General features: G+C 40.2%; 1 long non-coding RNA gene across 1 annotated transcript; it reads right to left on the bottom strand.

The window, feature by feature from the left end:
* Positions 1 to 16,948: 16,948 nt before the first annotated feature.
* On the bottom strand, positions 16,949 to 17,465 carry LOC127612129 (uncharacterized). The gene is made up of 2 exons (XR_007965586.1): positions 17,324 to 17,465; positions 16,949 to 17,054 (listed from the first exon to the last, which is right to left on the bottom strand). It is a non-coding gene; the product is annotated as an uncharacterized LOC127612129 (long non-coding RNA).
* Positions 17,466 to 22,323: the final 4,858 nt, after the last annotated feature.

The following is a 22,323-nucleotide window of genomic DNA, read 5'->3' as shown; positions in this document are numbered from 1 at the left end:
CACGGGACGTGACAATTTGACATCAAATTTTTTGTGCTCGTCTGAAATTTATAAATTTAAAAATCTGACTTTTAAAATTTAAAAATGTGTTAAAGCAGCAGTCCTCAACCATTTTTTGCCCCAAGGAGCAGTTTAATGTCAGACAATATTTTCAGTGATAAATACAACAAATTAATATGATATGACCAGCATGAAAACTGTCGTATTTTCTAAACATAATAGTAAACACGAATACTTACACAAGGAACGACCGATCTGGCCGCAACACTCTCTGGTCGCTACGGTAACATTTAAACATGCCTTTAAAATAAGATACACCGCAAATACAAAATGCATGAAAAATATAACTCAACATCGCTGCATATTATGCAAAGTGGTCTTGGTGCATGCGAATCTCCTGTTGAGATAAATCCGTATTTTAAGTAGGATTGATACTGTGGTGAACTCCTTTGAGGTGATGACACTGTTGCCGTTCCTAGTGATCATTTTTCACTAAACCAGGCCACTTGAGAATGTTATTTTAAACTGATAACATCGCAACTGTGGTTCTGACGTCACTTTGTCTCAAAGACCAAAATCTAAGGGAAATATATATCTGAATTCACACTAAAATAGTGTGCTGCAATGCACAGTTTAAATTTGAATTCAAAGTTTGGATTATCTAAAAATGAAAACCAGTTTGCCATTCAGTATGAAGTGGAAATGTGTTCTTTCTGTATCCTGAAGCAAGCAAGAAAAAAAATCACATTCATTTTTATCTGAACACCTTGAGATTTTTTTCCTCTGCATCACAAGGTCCTTTTGAATTTTGTCAAGTTTGGTGGTTGTTTTGTCCATTTTTGCCACCTTTTTGTCCCAGTTCTCATGGTAGGCTAGATACTCGGTTGTGTGTACAGGCCCAACATGATATGGTGTGTTTCATTCAACTCTGGTTTGACATGGCACATGTCGTCTAAAAGGAGGTTTAAAGCCAGGCCCAACAAGGGGAGGTTGATTGTAACAGACATAATGTCTTCACCCCCTTCACTCTCCTACAATCAAGTACAGCAGGCTGAAAGCCCGGAAATCACACTGCTAGCCAGCTTCCATCCACAGTATGCGAGGTTGTTGTACAAACAGACATGAGCTTGCTGCTGGTCGCCTTGCACAGTCACGTTTGAAATGATGAGTGAATTCATGTTTTTACTTGCATTCTTTGAGTACTGTCTTTTATCAGGAACTGTTTCATTTTCGTTTTCCATCATATCCGTTATCAGGGAATCGGCTGCCTTTATTTAGGGCTGACTGAGCTCTGGTGTCTCTGTCACCTGCAGGTGTGATGCTCTGGTACTTCCTCGAAAACGGTTTCTCATTTTTGCACTTTACAACCATCAACTTGCAAAGATGACAATGGCCATTAGTTAAATTCTATTTCATTCGAGTGTGCCACAGCCACAAACGTGCTCCAAAGCAGGCCGGCATCCGCATTTCATCCATGGAAAGCCTTGACAGTACATCAATAACAAGTCAGAGCTTGAGAATTGTGAGAATATTACGGGCTGGAAGGGACCAGGCTGGTATCCATGGGTTGAACGCGAGTGTTCCTTTCAGCCTCAGCTCCCTACCGCTACTGACCGTCACGAATACCATGAGGCCTTGAGAAAATTTAGCACGAGTTGAATATGGAGAATAAAATGACCAAAATCCTAAATCAGACATTTCAACAATTTGTCTGCCTACTTCCACTCAATAATTTCTTGAGTATATCATATTTTCTTACAGTAACTGTACTCAGCAATGGAATAAAGTACTAAATAATAAGAAGTATGAGGATTGGTTAACTTTTAAGGTTATGAGTAATATTAAATCACAGGCGCAGCCACATGAGTTTGTCAGCTTTCATGGGGTGTGGCTGGCTCTTTTAAATGTTTTCAAAACACGCCTATGTGTGTCAAGAAACTTCAGGCTAGTTGTCACAAGTGAGCAGCGCTACTGTAGCGATTCAACCAGAGTTAATATAAGCCTTTCAGAGTCCAATGGAATAAACGGGAGCCAGGATATGCCTGACTGCGGAACAATTTGCCAGTGGGGCAACTTCTAATCAGGCTTGAGGCTAATTAACGCAACACATTTTGAACAAGATTTCTCCTGTAGAAATACAAATACATTGCAACACACCTTTTCTGGGGGGTTTTTGGGAGGGGGTATGAAAAAGAGCAGGCTCAGCTGAACACATTGAATGTTCTTTTGAGAATGGACAGCAATAAGCTAGAAATGAAATTTTGCTGTTCCCCCTTCAAAGAAAACCTCCTTTGCAATCTAATCAACGACTGCTGTGAACCAGAAGAATGTTGATTGTCACTGCGAAACCAGCCCTTGCCCAGTTTTTTCCTCAATAGTAGGCGGTGTAACAAATCAGAATCCTAATGCCATTTATTACCATATTTTCCGCACGATAAGCGGCACCTAAAAGCATTAAATTTTCTCAAAAGCCGACAGTGCGCCCTATCATCTGATGCACCAAATATTAAGTGACTGCAGCTCTCAATTACCCATTGAGTTGTTTCCCTGTTAGTGTTCCTAAGCCATCTAGGAGTAATTACTAGCAGGAACCAATTGTAAACTAAAAGAATTCTGCCCGACACTGACATGTGCAGTCACCAACACACACTCAAACAATTACTTTGTGAGCTCTGCGTAGCCATTATGAAAAGAAGATACTACCAAAAGCATAGTTAACTACTGACTAAATGAAGGAAGAAGGAGACAAGTAAGATTTCTAAGGATATTTAGCCCCTTGTGGATGTGAGCCCACGAGGTTTGTGTGCCTTTTTGTTGAATCAATTCATAACGTTTGTCTTTCATTTATTGTTTTGTAATGCCATTTGTATGTATATATTTCATGTCAGTGTTTGTGACCAGTTGTCATTGTTACAGCTGCAGCGATTGTGAAGGCTCTCTATATATAACCTTGATTGTATTGTATTGTATTCCCTTTAGCGAAGCACCATCTATTGGATGCATAGCACAACGGCAGCCACTATTGTAGCTTCTATTCTATTAGCCTTATAATGCAGTGTGTCCTACACTGTCTATGAAAAGTATTTAAATAGGCCATTCATTGAAGGTGCACCTTATAATACGAAGCGCCTTATCGTGCGGAAAATACGGTCACTAAATGTTTTCGTCATTGCCTGCAGTCCAAGTTTTCGTCATTGCTGAAGTGGGTTTCAGTCAAGTAAAATTAAGGAGAGCTCTTGCACATCGTTCCCAAAAGGGGTGAATGTGAATGAAACTTTTATGATAACTTTTGAGTTTTTCATGACCTGGCAATGACAGACGATGTGCTGAAGCTGATGCACACAGGAGGGCCGCCCGGGATTTAGTGCCTATAAAAAAAATGTCTTCATGTTGTATTGTTCTCTTGAAACCCTTTTCGGCCATGGTCTCTGCATTGGGTTCAATTCTCAATGTAAATCTTAATATTTTTACTGATGCACGAAATTACAGCAAGAGGTTCCTACTATTTGCAGTAATGGTTCTCTCGAAACGACTTCAACTTTAAACTAAAATTGGTACTGGATGAAATCCTTAATTGAATCGAAACTCAAACTGGATTGAATCTTATCAATTTTGGAAATCTAAATCTCTACCCAGTCCGAGAGGTCATAGAGGTCATTAATCAGGGTGTTTTGCTTCTGCACTTCTGCACTCCACGCGAGACTATGGTTCCATCCCGAAGTTGGGTGGAAGTTTCAAGAGATTTTGATACAGTAAATATTCTCTAGTCCGGACTCGTGTTTGCGCTGTCCAATTTGTCCTGATAACAGAAATTCATCATTTGGGAAATGAGCATGGTACATGTCCTTTATGAACCTGCAAGTATGTTGACAAAATGCATGTGTAACAACACAATCAATAAAATACAAAAAATATACTGTCCAATACTGAAAAAATATACTGTTTATATAACAAAAACTGCAATACAAGTGTATCCCAAAAAAATCACAACAGTAAAATACATACAGTATTTTAATGTTTATTTTTTTCTGTCTTGGGAAAAAAAATTGTATTTTGGATTGTTTTGTTGGATGTATTCTTTGGTTTATGACAATGTTTGCCTGCGTGTCATACAGTTTTCTTGCGTATTGCAAGTAACTGTCCCGTTGATCACTGATGTCTGGTAATTCTTGTGCATACAATTACAGTAAAACGCATGACAATAAAAAGTCGCTTACACGTCTTTGTTTCGAATCTGATGAATGAAAACGGCGAAGCGAACACGTTTCTTCGGTCATGTCGAGTGGGTGCTGCTTTTAAGCTAGTGCCGCGTTCTCTAGGACGTAAGTGAATAAAGTTAAAATCATTCACAATTACAGTAAAACGCATGGCAATAAAAACTCATTTACACATCGTTGTTTAGAATCTGATGATCGAAAAACGCAAAGTGAAAACTTGTTTCAGCGTTGTGTATTTTCCGTCGCATCGGGTGGGCGTTACGTATATCTAAGCTCCCGCGGCATTACACCTGCATCCGGGTAACGGGTAGTGGAATTTCAGCTTACGCAAGTTCCGGTAGCACGTAATATCATAGTCAAAATCTTAATGCATAGGTTTTTATTCCAGGTGAAGGATATTCCTGGGTGGCCCGGTAGACCAGTGGTTAGCACGTTGGCTTCACAGTGCAGAGGTACCAGGTTCAATTCCAGCTCCGGCCTCCCTGTGTGGAGTTTGCATGTTCTCCCCAGGCCTGCGTGGGTTTTCGCCGGGTGCTCCGGTTTCCTCCCACATTCCAAAAACATGCATGGCAGGCTGATTGGACGCTCTAAATTGTCCCTAGGTGTGAGTGTGGGCGTGGATGGTTGTTCGTCTCTGTGTGCCCTGTGATTGGCTGGCAACTGATTCAGGGTGTCCCCCGCCTACTGCCCGAAGACGGCTGGGATAGGCTCCAGCACCCCCCGCGACCCTGGTGAGAATCAAGCGGTTCAGAAAATGGATGGATAGTCCTTTCCATAGAATTCTGGGGATGGGAATATTTACTGTATTTATGACTTTCTTTTTCATGAACAAGTAAAAACACCACCTCATTGAGACGGTTCATCATAGATCATGATGCTGCCCCGTCCCAAAACCCTTTTTCAAATTACTGTGGATCAACCAGGCTGCGTGCATCTTTGCGTGTGTGTGTATTTTCACAGTTACTCATCTTCCCTCTATGCTTCGGCTTTCATAGTTTTCCCTTTCACAGCTTTCACATGGCAGCCAATTACCTGGCTCAAGTAATCCAATCTCCCTTTTAAATCATGTGCTGGACAAAGGGGAGATAACATTAGCTCTCCATCAGAAGTAATCGCTAGGTTATTGCATTATAGTTTTTATGGGTCAGGTCAAAAACACAGCTGCTTTATAAAGGCGTTTGGGAGGTATTTGGATATGTTGGTGCGTTAGCTTTTAACAGTTTCAAGAGACTTCTCACATCTGTTAGTTCTTCAGTTTCTACTTACTACAGTTCACGCGTCTGTGTATGTTCAAACTGAATTGTTTCCTTTGGTATTTATGTTTAACATCCCATGCTTTTTGCTGTGTTCATCTGCTGCTGTGTTGCCTGGGTCAAAGGTTTCTGCATAGATGGAGTCAACAGGAAGCAAAATCTTGGTGTCAAATGTCTAACATGGATGGCTCGCATGATTGATGCATATGAGTCTCATCCAGGGTTGACAGGTCATATGTTGCTTGTCTGTAGGTCGCCGGGGATCAGGACCCCTCGTTAACTTTCTGCCCCACCGCACTCCCGGAAACCAATCAACATCAAACACAGATTAATAATGGAACGGGTTTAATTGCAAATCAAATCCATCACTCATTCTGGATGTTTAGAAAGTGTGTTCCCCCCCCCCCCCCCCCGCCTTTAAAGAGGAGATTACTTGCCTTTATGTTTCCTTCTTCCATTTCCATTTGTCTCCCTCTGCCATTTTCCTTCTAATTTGGATAGAGGATATTTCCTCTTGCGTGGAAAGAAATCAAGACGCAGCCATGCAGAAAGACGGAATCAAACACAACAAAGAGTTTTCACATGTGCATGACTGTGCTTGTGCGCCTCTCTTGAGTGCCAGCTGACAAACACAACGGGCTTTTCAGAGCCAGCTGCTGCAAGAGGACAGTGGCATCCAAACACATTTCATATCGAGCCTCCATTCGACTACAATAACAGAGCACAATTAAACAATTACTTCCTTCCATGAACAAGCAATTACAACATAAATCTTTTGCTCTGCTTTCTGAGAAGGTTGAGTTTGAGTTGAACTTTTTTAATGTGGTCCTGTGAATGTCAGTTGGTCATCAAATGGCATGTACTCACTTCAAGGCAGCTGCCTTCAGAGATCTCCATGGTGATCCGAGAGATCTTGTTAAAGGACCTCCTCAAAGCTGTCTTTCTCAAATTACTTAAGTGCTGCTGGAAAGAGAGCCAGACAATTTCCCCCATGGCTTTACTTAATTACAAAAGGTGACGACGAACAATCCCTTTCTTAATCTCAACATAATTTCATGGAAGAAAGATACGATATTCACCAGTTCGTGGGATCGTTGATAGGACTGTCTGCAGTTCAATTTTTTTTTCCTCATAATGAGGCATGACAGATTCCTTTTATGTCTCGTTCGCTGTATATCTGCTATCTGTGGGAAAAAAATAAATATATATATATACAGTATATACACACGCACACACACATGTATATCTCATAACTCTTTTTTTTCAATCTGGATGGTCTTTTAATTTGAAATATGGTGAAGAGGGTTATCTTCCATATCCTTGCCTGGGAAATGGTCTGAATTTATGGAAAGGTCAAAATTAAATTAAAAAAGGATCGGATCTGCCGCGGGTAGAAATGCAAATGACCATCACTTCGTAAAAGTCAGAGATATGTGTCGAACACTGATGTCCCTTCTTAGATTCCCATTAACATTTCAGTAATGGAGAATATTACATGTCTTTTCAGAGGGCTTGAGTAAGTGATAGGGCATTTACCTTATCCCTTAAGTCATCCAAGTGTGTGAGCATGTTGAAAAAAATGCGTGTTGATCATCAGAAAAAGTAACTGAGAGGACTTGAGTCTTTTAGCAACAGCTGTCAATTAAATAGGCTTGACGACAAAAGGCTTTTCACCACTCGTACAGCTGTGAATCTGAATAGTGTTGGAGTGCAACATGACACACAGACGATCCTATTTAGCTCTGGGATTTTGTCTGTGTGTGTGTGTGTGTGCGTGTGTGTGTGTGTGCGTGCATCCGTATGTTTTAATATACTACTTGTATGTGATCAATCTATATTTATGTACTTAAAGTAACTGGCAAAGTGCAAAGCATTAGTGGGCATGCGAAACGATTACTGTACTACAACAAGCAAATCATTCAGCATCAAGCATGGCCGTAATTTCCAACTGCATTCAAGCTTCACGTGTTAATGGGCTCACATTACTGCACCATATTTGGGGTTTAGTTAAAAAAAAGTATGAATCAAATTGATTTCCTTTGTTATAGGCCAATATTGATTCATAACACCATAAGTTGAGCTTCTCGTGTCATGACTTCTCGTGTTATGCAAGGTCTCATCATTATGAGAGTAGCCTATCCGAACAACATGGCGGCAGCACTGAAATCAGTGCCAACAAGCTTGAAGGTAGATGCCTGGAGGTTTTTTTGGTTTAAACTAAATCAGTCACAGTTACAGGAATGTGAATGTCTTGAATTATAGTGTGTTTTTGCCACTTTAGTTACACAGCTTGAAATGGATTTAAAATGATTAGTTATTGTTTTGGTCCGGTCATGTTATATTAAATTTACATGATGAATGTATCTACATTTGGTTCAATTTTAAATGTAAATAATCACATTTTTAGTAATGCAAAACGTAAGAACAAGAAGTTTCTATGAAATGCAGCATTGATTCTTTTGAGACTGTCTTCTATGGGAAAGTCAAATCAGGGCCGAGTGAATCAAATTAATTTTGGAAATCTGAATCGATACCCTGGCCTATTGGCTTTGTTCACACTGCACCTTGATTTCTGATTTTTTTTCCCCCATAAGCGAAATGTTTGCGATTGTTGTCATGCAGTATGAGCAGTACAATTTTTTTTTTCAAATCCGACCTAGGCTTCTTTGGGATGTAGATAGAAATTGGATATGTATGCAAGACAGTACATCTACAGAGCAGGCAGGTGGGACAACTGACATCGTCTGTGAATCTGCGTTTCTAAGTTTTCTTGAGTAAGTTATTGTCTTTAATATAATCCCACTTGAAACATGATGTATTACTTGGCCATTTATGGTAATAGCAGTAATTCAGCCTTGTAAATGGTTTAGACTGTAATGACTTGAAGTCATCTTTTGTTGACGTCTCCATTAAATGAGGAGATGGAGGAGCGTTAACTTATTTCCCCAAAATATTTCTACCTCCTCCGGCCTTGTTGCTCTGGCGATATGAGATGATAAAATGAGCCCCAACAGTACAAGATTTACTTTCATAAACACTGTGACACGTAGTTTCTGTTTTCGGTCCATGTTACATTGCGTTCATATTAGAAGTTACATTTGACTTTGGAATATGAATGAGAACTTAAAAAGATTGCCTTTAACAAAAAAAAAAATTCAATTGGGCATCAGGCTTGCTGTGTGAAAGTAGCTCTTGTTTCACCGTTTGACACATAATACACATATACTCGCAAATGAAAGTCATTGTGACAGCGCCTTTTGCTCAAAGTCAGCAAGGGTAGGCTCTTGTTCACCCATGACCATCATGAGGATAAGCAATATCGAAATTAAGTGGATGGATAGATCAAAATTGAATGAGAATATGTGAACGTTCAATGTTTCAGTTTTTGCAGGACTCGTAAGAACCTATATTTATATACTGTATTTTTTAGAACAATGGAGGGCCACTCAAAACGTAAAGAAGCCAGTGGTACATCCACTATTACTAATTTGTATTCAAATCAAGTTTGTCAGCAGAGTCACTAATTGATGTAGCATTTCTTTTTTGTTCATTAGTTCCTTGAGGCAACTTTAAAAAAAACAACAAGCAAAAAAGCTGCTGAAAATATTTTCTTCACACCTCAATTTTTAAATTACATATCTCAGTAGAAGACTTTTGAATATACTTAAACCTGTTGCAAATTAGAACCAAAGGTGTGAACTTTTCTGTCACTGTAGGATATTTACACAGACTTAAGGCATGACTAATGCTTCAGTTAATCTGATTTGCATAATTTAAGTACAAAATGATGCCGCCTGATATTCAATGTGTATCATAGGAGCTTCAGGGACAGAAAACAAACCTTGCAGTGTGTTTCTGCTCTGCAACTTATAATACTGGCAGATAGTTCTGTGTGATAGTGGATTTGATAAATACTACTAACTTAAACTGTGTGTGAGTGTGTGTGGGTGCGATGATCAATATGGAGAATGGATGGACCGATTTGTTTCACTGAGGTATTTCATACTGTCACGTCGCGCGCTCGCCAGCAGGTGGCGGGTTTTTCCCTCCGCCTGTTCGGCACACCTGTTCGCAATCTCGGACTGATTACCCTCCTATATTAAGAGACTCCGGCAGTCCTCTCACTGCCGGAGAATTCCTTACCGTGCCATTGCTCTCTCTCGCAATCTCGTCGTTTGATAATTCTCGCTGCCCTATTGCCTTACGGCCACTACGTTCGTTTATTTCGCGTTGTGACCAAATTGTTATTTCTACAGTTTTCCGATTTCGGTACTTCCTCGCCCTTTATTGTTTCGCGAGCGTTTTCGGTTGTCTTCCTTATTTTCCTGGTCCTTATTTGACCAGCGTTTTCTGTTACCGTTTTCCCTGTTCGGGCTCTTTTTGTTCATTATTAAAACCCTTTTGTTTCTTACAAGATTATTTCGTGTCTGCTTTTCCTGGGATCCACCTCGTTTTTTTCTGTTGTGCACGAGGCGATTTCTCATCGCCTCGGGCTCAACGTGACACATACACATGATAATAAATAATACAATAATAAAAACAACAATAATATAATACAGCCAGGTTCGATTCTGGCCACGGCCTTCCTGTGTGGAGTTTGCCTGCTCTCCCCGTGATTGGATTTTCTTCGGGTAAACTGGTTTCCTCACATAGTCTAAAAAAACATGCACCATATGTTAATTGAAACACTCCCGAAGTGTGATTGTGAGTGTGAATGTTTGATTGTCTATGTGTGCCCAGCAACTACCTTGCAACCAATCTTAAAAAATATGTTGGCAAGAAAGTATCTATTTTTTTCCCCCGATAACATGTCACAAGGTGCAATTTCAACAGATAGCGAACAATGATGAAATCAATCTTTGCATGCAGAAGAAATATTTGACGGTTCATATTTTGCCACATTTTTTACAATGGGAGACAGGTGTGGGCTGCAGACAGGCCAGTCGAGTACCCGCCACACTGTTGTAACACATGTAGAATGTGGTTTGGCATTGTCTTGCTGAACCAAGCATGGGCAGCTCTAAAAAAGATGCTTGGCAGGTTGCATATGTTTCTCCAAAACCTTTCAGCATTAATGGTCCCTTTACTGATGTGTAAGTTACCCATGCCGTTGTCTCTTACGCAACCCCTGCCCATCAGAGATGTTGGCTTTTGACTTTTGTGTCCAGTACAGATGGTTCTTGTCCTCTTTGGCCCAGAGGATACGACATCTACAATTTCTTTAAAAAAAAAAAAAAAACAGCAGTCCAGCAGCGTTTCTGGGTGTTGTTGATAAATGGCTTTTGCTTTGCATAGTTGAGTTTAAAGATGACAGACTGATGATTACAGTTTGGTTCGGCTTGGAGAAAAAAATGGCTGAATTGCGCTTCCTAGTTACATGTCATGTGAACAAGTTCCACCAATTTAAGTACTATCAGTGTTTATAGAATCATTGAATTGTTTTAATCTAAAAATAAAAGGATGTGACGGGATCTCTTAAGCCATATTTGTCTCCATATTGTCATCATTTTAGCCTCTGTGGCTCACTCTATTGATGAAAACAACACTAGGGAGCACACTTACTCCAGAAAATGGAGGATAAAGAAAGAGAATGTGTGATGATGCGGCTTGTGGTTCGGGGCTTGGGGATTGGGGTGGGGTTGGGGTCAATTGTTTGAGGTAGATTGTTGAGGTGGAATACAGGTTTGGGGAACAGGAGGCGACCTATTAACTGCAAAGTGAGAGTGGAAAATGTGAAAAGGTGTTGGTGCGAGAGAGCTTGTGTGTTCACTTCAGCCCATCTTCATCGCACAAAAATATAAAGAATTTAAGGACAAAAGGCAGCCGAGCCGACACTGTCTATTTATGTGAGTTAGTGAGAGAAAGAGAAAAGGAAAAAGAAAGCGCGTGTGAGGGGAGCGACTTATTGAGTCTATTTAGTATAAATGCTGCTATAATTTGTCTAATCTCTATAGAATAGCGGGACTGCCTTCCAACTAGATGGCCAATTTCCTATAAAAAAGCTGTTAATCGAACACTGATGCTTACCTCGAAACAACAATATTATGCCTGCAGAATTATCACATTTATTTTATCACGGTGACTCAAGGGAACAAAATGTTTTATTTGTTTGTGTCCTTACTTTGGTGTTTTACCTTGTTTCCTTCAAATATAGTAATTTCAGGAAACATCCTTTCTATTTTGTGCTAACGAAGAGATGCCTTTTGAAATTATGTGATCAGAATATTTTACGCTGTGCTTGGCTTGTGAATTTGAATAGCATCAGCCTTGTCCTCAATACTCTTGCTGAAATGAATGTGATACAGATGGTCGGATGGTATGTCCGACTTGCAGTGCATTGTGATAATATGAGTTTTTAATTGACCTGCAACACATTTGAATGTCACGGTTTGTTTTATTGGACATGGCAGGTTGCCAAGCATCTTTCACAGCACCACCAGTACCAGATGACGCCTACCTGTTCCCTCTAAACTGTGCACTTGTTTTGAATTCTTTTTGGAGAATAGACTGTTAAGACTGCCCGTTTCACAGCATCCAGAATGGATCCATACTCTTTTCTCTTTGCCCCTTCTGAACATAGAAACAACGCACATGCACATAATTACTCTGTCGAGATGACTTTTTGACAGCTGCCCCACCTCCCCGACGCACCTGCGCCGTTGGACTGAGTGACGCAACGACCGAGCAAGGTCTCGGCTGTGACGGACTTGTAGTACGACATCTCGCATGGTCCAAGGCACAGGATGAAATTTATCTGGTAGTATGACATTGCAACGGTCGTGAACGATCAAAAAGTTGTGTAGTTTGACAAGACTATTAATTATATGACTATTGTCCAGTTGACTATTGTCCACATGTTGACACGTGCATTATACGCTCACCGCTTACAACACTTGCTCAATATATTAAACAAAAAAATTGATGAAATTGCTCATCTTAAATATGAACGAAAATAGTTACGATGTGTTTGCCAATACATCAATTGGAGACACGGTGCTGTTCAGCGTGCATGTTGTCCACTCGTCATCTTACCAATCTCCTCGTCGACTGGGGAAAAGAACCCAGATGCGTATATTTATATATAACATATAAATATTTATACATTATATAAATATTTATTCCCAATGAAAGCATATTCCTGAGATGAAGTGTCGATGGCCAATGTTTACTTGTGCAATTCACTAAATTCTTGAAGCTGCTGACTGCCTCGCGCCATCAATGAATGAGAAGCAAATGAGCGCACTTTAATTGCTCAGTCACAGGGCCACAGCTTGTCATTTCGATGCCCAAGGCAAACGTAGTCCGAACCCGCTTCCACCTCCCTCCCTTTACTCACTTTTGACAAAATGAGTTATGTAATCTTTCCCTGCTCTTAAAATCTGTTATATTGATCTAACAGCTCAAAATAAGTCACTAATATTTGCCCCCAAAGACTTTGAACATTAATGTTTAGCATCATCTAAAGTGTGAATTTGAGAAAATTCTCATGTTGACTGGGCTAGGAAAAGTCCTTAAACTCGTTCTTGAGGATATTTGTCTAACAAGTGAAGCATCTCAACACGTTTCCAGTAATTACGAACAACATGATGCAACATTTAATGTAGTTTACCTTTTCAACAATTTTTATGCTGTTGAATAGCATCACTCATCTCACTCTTCATATATTTTGCATCATAAAATTGCAACTCTAGGCGGCCCGGTGGACAAGTGGTTAGCGTGTCGACCTCACAGTTCGATCCCGGCTCCGGCTTTCCTGTGTGGAATTTGTATGTTCTCCCCATGCCTGCGTGGGTTTGCTCTGGGTGCTCCGATTTCCTCCCACATTTCAAAAACATGCCTAGCAGGCAGATTGAACACTCTAAATTGTCCCGCGTGTGAGTGTGAGTGCGGATGATTGTTCGTCTCTGTGTGCCCTGCGATTGGCTGGTAAGCGGTTCAGGGTGCCCCCCGCCTCCTGCCCGAAGATGACTTGGATAGGCTCCGGCACCCCCCGCCACCCTTGTGAAGGTAAAGCGGATCAGAAAATGGATGGATGAATAGTATCTCTCATGTCACTCTTCATATATTTTGCATCATAAAATAGCAAATATTGAAGTCATTTATTAAAAAAAAAAAGATTTTTATAGAATTTGCTGTCATTGATTTTTGTGCCATAACCCTTAACCAATTCTTTTAAAAAAGTTCAGCTTTTCAATGTTACAGATTTTTTATTCAGTCATATCCCCTATTTTGATATCTTGGTGATTTAAATTTTTTGGCACCACACCTAAATGGCGTAATTAATGATGAGGATTTGGACAGGTGTGATACTGTTTTGGCTGCCGTGTGAAGGTCTGATGTTGCTCACCGTGTTCCAAGCAAGGCTCAGGGAATTTGTGCGAATACTCAGACGCATGGAAAATTAGAGGGAAAATTGCTGCCCACTTAAAAGTCATGTAAATTACAGACAGTCAACTGAAACTGTCTACAAAAGTCTTTACAAACTAACATAACTGTATGATCCAGACAGGAGAAGTTTTAGACTTAATATGGATCTGACTTTTTACTTTGATTGCAAAACCTCAGACCACAATTTACGACTTAGTACCCCTCACTTTGCACTGTCAAGCAAAATGTAAAGAAATCTTTCTTGGACCATTATGGAGGCATTAGTACACAAGGGCCTGAATATGAATATGAAAAAATATGGAAAGTGTCATTTCTTCTTGAAGACTTGAGTGAGGCCAAGGCATCCTTAAGCAAGTTAATAAACAACAAATTTACGCTTCGGGGAGCCACACATGCACAAACGCCATGACTAGAAAAATAGCTTCACCGGGTTTAATTTGTCTAGGTAGGGACAGCTAGCTCATGATGATTGAAAAATATATATTCCCCTCTTCTCTCTTTATGTGACTTGCATGTCTTAGCATGGAGGCCACGAGGTTTGTTTGTTTGTTATTTGTGTTTTCATCTCTCCCTATGTTGGCATCTTGGACCTGAATCTGTGATGAAGTTAGTTTTGGCTCGAGTGTTCATGGCTGCTGCTGCTGTATCGTTTTAAATGATTTCTGGATTTGGAGTGTGTGTGTAATTTGCTGCTTTAAATATGATTAATACTCTACTTTACCAGGCTTTCATGTTAACTTGTTAATATATCACTCTTATGATTGCGACAGTGCGACTGTCCGTGAACAAATGAATATAAAGAAATATTGGTATTGATAGTCCAATTTTGATCTGTGGTCCAGACCCAACCAATCATGCTGATACAAACATCTTTAGAAATCAATTTCAAACAGAATTAAATATTTATGTAGAAGGCATTTTTGAATTATTTATTTTTCATTTGAACTTTGAAAGCATCAAAAGAAGTAATGTTGTGGGACCCTTCGAGTGGTAATTGCCGAGTGTAAAAGCAAATCCCCTTAGAAATAGCTATAAAGGGGCGGCCATTCTTCCTTGCTGATCTGGTTGGTTAACCCTTGTGTGCTCCAAATTAAAAAGGCCTTAAGTTACGCATTTTACAATTTTTGTAATGATGTATTTTGTGTTATAAATTTTTTTTTTTTCAAACACTCAAAATGTTCAGCGGCATCTGTGCTATCCATACATATAGTTTTTATTAGTTCTTTGGGATTTTTTATTCTTTATTTTTTTGCAAAAGGGAAAAAAAAATTGTGTCTGGAGGTCCCAACCAAGCCCTACTAACAATCCCGACCAGACGTGTTCATGTAAAATGCATTGGTTTGAAGCCTCCTGCAAAAAGGCAAACCCATTTGCGATCCTCCTCTGACGCCACCTAAAGTTGCAAAATTGGAATGACCTCAACCCAACAATGTCGCATGCTTACGTCTGTCCAAGCGAAAACAAAGCGATTGACGTAAAAATCGCGTGAAATGCATGTATACACATTAGGTTTACGATGCATTCAAAAATATGAATTATAATGGGTCTCTGTGGTGCAAAATATGTAAATTGTGAAGATTAAGGTATCAAAACGTTTTTATTATTATTGCTGCAATGCCTGAGAATTATCAGCCGGTGACGACATGAAATGTAGGCCATTTTAGAACCCCTCCATAAGTTTCAGCTCTCTCGTGTTTTTCTGAATGCCTTTGCCTTTGATTCAAAGACATCATTTTACATTTATCGCAAGCGGTGCACTACGAGGGTTTTAAACACACCCCTAATCCATAATTGAGTTACCGATAAATTTAAATTCCCTTTTGTAATCCATAATTGAGTTTTGAGTGGGTTTCTGCTAAAATCAACAATTCTGAGTACAGTGCTACCTCTACTTATGAAATTAATTGGTTCTGGAAGAAATTTCCTAACGACAAAATTTGTAAGTAGAGACGCATTTTCCATGTAAATGCCCTAATCTGTTCCAAGCCCCCCAAAACTCATGTTTTATGAAGCATAAAAATGCATCAAAATATGTAATAAATACATGTTAAAATTAGATTATTGCACAATAATTGAAAGTTGTGCATAATGTAAAAAACATAGAAGAGTTATGTGAAACTATTGGAACACCTCATGGCCCGAGCCATGGCCTGAGCGGCGAATAACGAGGACGCTGCATCAACACAGCTATCTATCTATCAATCTACACAGAAGTCCCTCTTAGCCAATGGGAAGCCAGGATGATGCTCGGTACTAGCCAATGGCAGTGCAGCTGTGAGTATGTTTCATTCGGGAAATTTGGAGCTGCAAGTAGCAGCCCACACTGTATTTTTACCTTTCGTATCTTGAAATTTATTTCGTAACAAGAAGCAATATTTTCCTGTAGAGGTGTTTCGTAACTTGAAAATTTCATATGAAGAGATGTTCGCAAGTAGAGGTACCACTGTATTTGGTTCGAGAACAGTTGATCATCACTTCATCCAACTCGACCAAAGACAAATTCAAAAGAGCCCTGATCAGTTGACTCACCATGGCAACAAAGAGATAAACATAAAGTCACTTACTCTCTCCATGGAATTGCCGGTGTTCCTGTAAGTGCCTATGAAACTATATTCATTCAAACAAAGAGATTAATGAAAGCACTGTAGCGTCATAGAACAAAAGACAAGTGACGTGGGTGCAAATTGCAGCACACATGCATGCACTACCAATTGAGGAGCAGACTGAACATTTAATAACACACTGTGAATCACAGCACATAGGAGAAAAGGTAGCCACTGTCAAAATGATCAGAATTTAATTGAGGTGCAATTCAGGATATGGCAAGTGTACTGAAAATGCACTAACTCTCTCCATCCAACATGATCGGAATTCCGAGGTGCTACAAAGGGAAAAAAATAAAACACAAGCTGCAATTGCAGACTGCTGAGCGCTAACAACTTCCGGTGACGTAATCAGCCGCCACTGTAAATTCAAGATTTACCAGCTTTTTTTTAAATACATTTTTTTGTGAAAATGAGACTGTACTGTTATCGCTACGTGTTGGATACTATAGGTATGTTAACGCAGGTCAACAGCAAGCCAAACTCATTTATTCATGAGCCAGGAAACTGAGCGTCTTGCTCCTTTATTACGGTCTTCTTGACGGCGTACAGTGAACAACTGTGACATCGACTCAATGAATTGCAGAGTGAAACTGAAATGAACAGATTTAAAACATGCATTAATATTGTGTACACAAATACAACACAAATCGTCAGGTGTTTAACAAGGACATAAATACAGCTCAAAATGTGACAAACAACGATAAACAATGCATTTTCGCAGCACCTTCGCATGCTAATTAGCTTGTTAGCACCGATTTAGCATTGTCGCTACGTCGTTAGCAACACTCTAAACTAGCGAATTTCCAATAACAATCTCTGAAACACATTTCTAAATAATGATAAACACGAGCAGACTTACAGCCATTGCTTTCGAAGGTGAAACGAAAGGAATATAACTCAGGAGGACCAGTTGCAACGATCACGGTCACGCTTTCTGTAATGAGTCGTCTGTTGAAACATGACGTCTGCTACCCACAATGCACCGCGATAACTAAATAAATACTCTAAACGGAATTACAGAGACTGACAGGATGATTACGGTGCAGTGTACATTAAAACAAAAAATATATTACATGTATAAAGACACACAAATGGTTGTTTGTTTTTTTTCCCCTCAACACTCCTCGGATCTACTTGGGACCTGTCTTAGATCTACCGGTAGATCAGGATCAACGTAATGGGCACCCCTGCTCTAAATTGTCCCCTAGGTGTGAGTGTGCACGGATAGTTGTTCATCTATGTGTGCCCTGTGATTGGCCACTTCAGGGTGTCCCCCGCCTACTGCCCAAAGACAGCTGGAATAGGCTCCAGCAGGCCTGCGACCTTTGTGAGGATAAGCGGATTTAAAAAAATGAATGGATGGGTGGATAGAAATCCGTTTGGAGAATATGCACGCATTACTGTGAACATGAATTCCATCGTGGATGTGTCACCGACCTGTGGGGTGCACATGCCACAAAGTTTAACATTCTCGACTTTGACCTTTCTCATTTTCCATTTGTGCCTTGTCTCCCTTGGCCTAATGAGCAATATGGAGAACCGGTGCTGATCTCACTGAGCGGAGAATCCTTGTGAATGCAACACATGATTACGTTGACGTACATTGGAACCACAGTCACCTGGTCTCTAGCACTGGGAAATAATAAAAAGGACAACTGTTTACACATGTTTCAACTCTTTTGCAAACACTTGCCATGCTTAAAAAAATAAATTTTAAAAAAGCAAGGAAATTATGAACACGTTCAAACTTGACATCAAGAAAAAACTTTTCCAACAAGTAAAATTGTTTGTGGATATGTGTGCAACATTTTACGAACCTTGACGAAACCCCAAAATTGCTGTGTTAGCAAGCAATTTGCCACTGTGCCAGTAATATCTCCCTGAGTGGCTTCATTCACATGGAAAAACCATATTGTCTTCCATCCATCCATGGCTTATCCTCACAAAGGTTGCGGGGGGTACTGGAGCCTATTCCAGCCGTCTTCAGGCAGTAGACGCGATACACCCTGAACTGGTTGCCAGCCAATTGCAGCATTTCACTTTTTCCACATTTTTATACCGTTCAACCTCAAATCAATTTTAATTCTCAAAATTCCACACAAAATTCCAAAATAAGAACTTGTGTTTTGTGCAAATTTACACACTTCAACATGTATTTAGTTCAGGTTGACATCCTGAAGCCTAAATGAGCATTAATTTGACTACAGTGTAAACTGTATGTTTACACTGTAGCCACTTATGCTCATAAAGCCGCAGGCATGCTGTAGGAATGTAGAGCATTCGATCAGTCTGACATGCATGTTTTTGAAATGTGGGAGAGAACCAGAGTACCCGGAGAAATCCCACGCAGGCACGTTGAGAACATGGAAACACCATACAGGAAGGCCATAGCCAGAATCGAACTCCTGCACGTTTTGCACTGCGAAGCAGATGTGCTAATTCCCTATTTAGCTAACATTGCCTGAAACCCTGCTGCTAAATTTGCAGCAGTGTGAGAGACGGCAATATCTATTTGCAGTCTGGAAGTATTTTATGATCAGAGCTCATAGTAAGCAGTTTCACATTGCTGTTTGAAATGTAAAATGTGTATTTTGACTCACAAACAAACCAATTGAAATGCATATTTGGTAAAACGTAAAGTTTTACCAAATATAAAGACTCCTGGGAGTCAGGAAAAAACAATCAGGGAAGAGAGCTTGGGTCTTGCATGTGTGCCTGTCTTTGTGCCAAACTGAATAAAAGGGGCGTAAAGAGACAGGTAAAGTCTTGATGTCAGTAGTGCATGATGATTCCCTGATCACAGCAGCCTTACGGTATTGTGTTGTTGTTTTTGTTTTTAATTATTATTATTTTTTATAAATAGACAAATTCCACTGCCAAGTTATTGGTCACGGACGGGTCTCTATCAAGAAGCAAAGGTCAAACAAAGCTATCAATGTCCAGAGCGGATTGTGGAACATGGTATTTAAGCCATATATCCGACAAGGCAATGAGCGAAGCCATTCCTATACTCCGAAAGGAAGCTAACATTTGCCTGCCGCTGGTCAATCTTGTTTCAGAGAGACTGTGAATTGGCAAGGATGAGGATGTTAGTTGGAAGGAGAATGGACTTGCCTCTTAATCCTCTGCCACGTCTGCTCCTCTTCCTCAATGCTATCGGCCTGGAGTCACACTGTTGTTCCACATGCGAGGAGCATGCCGAACGATCTCAGCAGTGACTCATGATACACATAGAGTCCTCTCAGAAAGTGGTGGTATGAAAGTGTCCAAGTCGGAAAACAATCAATCTCTGAATGCCCACCACATGTTAAAGAAAGTTGGTACTGGCTTTACACAAGTTAAAAACTGAACATAGAAGTTGGGTGTCAAGAAGAACCAACATGATGGCTCATGATGTCAAATATTTGATGACACTACAATAATTATACAAAAAAAAATAAGAATTATAATGCAGACTTGTATTGCACCTTTCTTGGGAAAAGCGATGGCTGTTTGAAAGCGCTCTTTAAATACAGTTGAGTTTAGTTGAGTTCACATCATCACAACATTTGAGGATTTACTCTGATCACTTTATATCAAATACTTTTTCATGTGTAGTAGACCGTAAAATGAACCTTTGGTTGAAAATTAGAGGCAGAAGTGATGCTTGTCTGTTTGCATATTCTTTCAAGTCTTCGTCCGCATTGCCCTTAAATAGGAATACAATTTTTTTACATGGATGGAATATCCATCCATCCATTTTCTGGTCTGCTTATCCTCATGAGGGTCGCATCCTTGCTGGAACCTATCCCAGCTGTCTTCAAGGAGAAGGCGGGATGCACCCTGAACAGCTTGACAGCATCTATTAAAGTAGTGATCGATGTACTGTGTCAACCAAAAGCAACATTCCTTTGCTGTCATGAGACAAAGATCCAGCCAACATCGTTCACTTACCCAGAGACAGAGTAAGTATAAGCGTATATTCACACCAGAAATGTCCTTTGGTCCACTTCGTTGGTCAGGACCCTTTTTTTTGGGGGTGCGGTTCGTATTCACAGTGTACAACAATATTCTGTAATGCATGTGATGATCGGTGCTCCAATTGAACAGAAATGACGAGGGCGGCACGCCATGCACAAACTTGGAAATAAAGCAAAGCCTGCAATTCCTTCATACTGCATTTTTGCTCTCCATATTTGTGCTGGAAAATAATTTTGAATGTCAAGAGCAGCACATTCAATGCAGGTTTTGGAAGAGTGTCTGCGTATGCGTGCAGTAAACTATAGGAGCACATGTTCTGCGTGCTTTGACTCAACAGATGCTGGCGAAACAAAAGACAAAGGGTCATGCTAATATTTTCCAAGTATGCCCGACTACAGTGGCAGGTTAAGCTCAAAACTTCACTCATGTGCTGTATTATGTGCTGATCGGCAATGGTTTGTATTCAGAACTGTTAGTGAACAGCACCAAGTCGGTTTGAAAGCGGATCGAGACCATTCTCAAAAATTGCATCTCTCTACGGTTGTTTGATCTGCACCATGAGTTGTTTGTATATACTCACACCTGCTTGAAAGGTGTGGATCAGCGTGGGAAAAGGAAAAAAAAAGGGTTTCAATGGACCAAACAGTACAGATGTGAATGCACTCTATGACTCTCGGTTCCTGACAGCATCAGACTCGTCCCAAGTGTAATTAATAATGTTGTGAGAGCTCGCTTCGGGGAAACAAACTGGCTTCATTCGACCAGTCTTGGACAGGACCTTTTTCGCGAAACTAGACATATGTACACCGATGACCCATTGCGCTAACAATGGATAGATGAATGATTTATTCACTTACCTGTAATCCTGTGTCATTTGTCCTTGATTTCACAAACATGTTTGTGCCTGTTAACTGTGATCGAGACTTTTCACAGTGGCGGGAACGACATTGCTTCGATGCCATGTGCTTTACATTGCCACTGAAAATTCCAAATAAAAAAAAATATATACTGTATGTATATATATATATATATATATATATATATATACATATATATATATATATATATATATAGGGCGGCCCGGTAGTCCAGTGGTTAGCACGTCGGCTTCACGGTAGGTTCGATTCCAGCTCCAGCCTCCCTGTGTGGAGTTTGCATGTTCCGCCCGGGCCTGCGTGGGTTTTCTCCAGGTGCTCCAGTTTCCTCCCACATTCCAAAAACATGCATTGCAGGCTGATTGAACACTCTAAATTGTCCCTAGGTGTGAGTGTGAGTGTGAATGGTTGTTCATTTCTGTGTGCCCTGCGATTGGCTGGCAACCTTCAGGGTGTCCCCCGCCTACTGCCCGAAGACAGCTGGGATAGCACTCCAGCACCCCCCGCGACCCGTGTGAGGATCAAGCGGCTCGGAAGATTATATATATATATATATATATATATATATATATATATATGCAGTATATGTGTGTGTGTGTGATCCACAATAATTTGAAAGATCAAATTATGCATCAATCCGTCATGTCTGAGATTCGAGACATATGGTCAGAGAATATGATTAAGATGCAGTGAGTTTGATGAAAATTGATAATGTTTGGTGAGAAATTTATCTGGGAAGTTAAGCACTGCATTTTAGATTTAGTAATGCCTCAATATCGATGAGATATGAGTAAAACATACGAGCCTTGTCTGCTTAGTAGGAGGAGATTGATGGAAAGTCAGGGTTTGGCATACACACGAAACCCGCTGGTGAGCAGGTACAGTTCACATTCTCTTTCTCTCTCAAGGTTAACTTACACACAACCGTCTTTCTGGAATACCCACCAGGTCAGATGGATGTTAAGGAACAGAATACCCATAGTTTTCGGTTTCCGAGGAAATCAGCTAAAACAGGGGTGCCCAT

The sequence above is a fragment of the Hippocampus zosterae genome, chromosome 12, assembly GCF_025434085.1.
Source record: "Hippocampus zosterae strain Florida chromosome 12, ASM2543408v3, whole genome shotgun sequence".
In the NCBI taxonomy this organism is placed as follows: Eukaryota; Metazoa; Chordata; class Actinopteri; order Syngnathiformes; family Syngnathidae; genus Hippocampus; species Hippocampus zosterae.
Note: the sequence above shows the minus strand (reverse complement) of the source record. Positions and strands in the feature narration are given on the sequence as shown.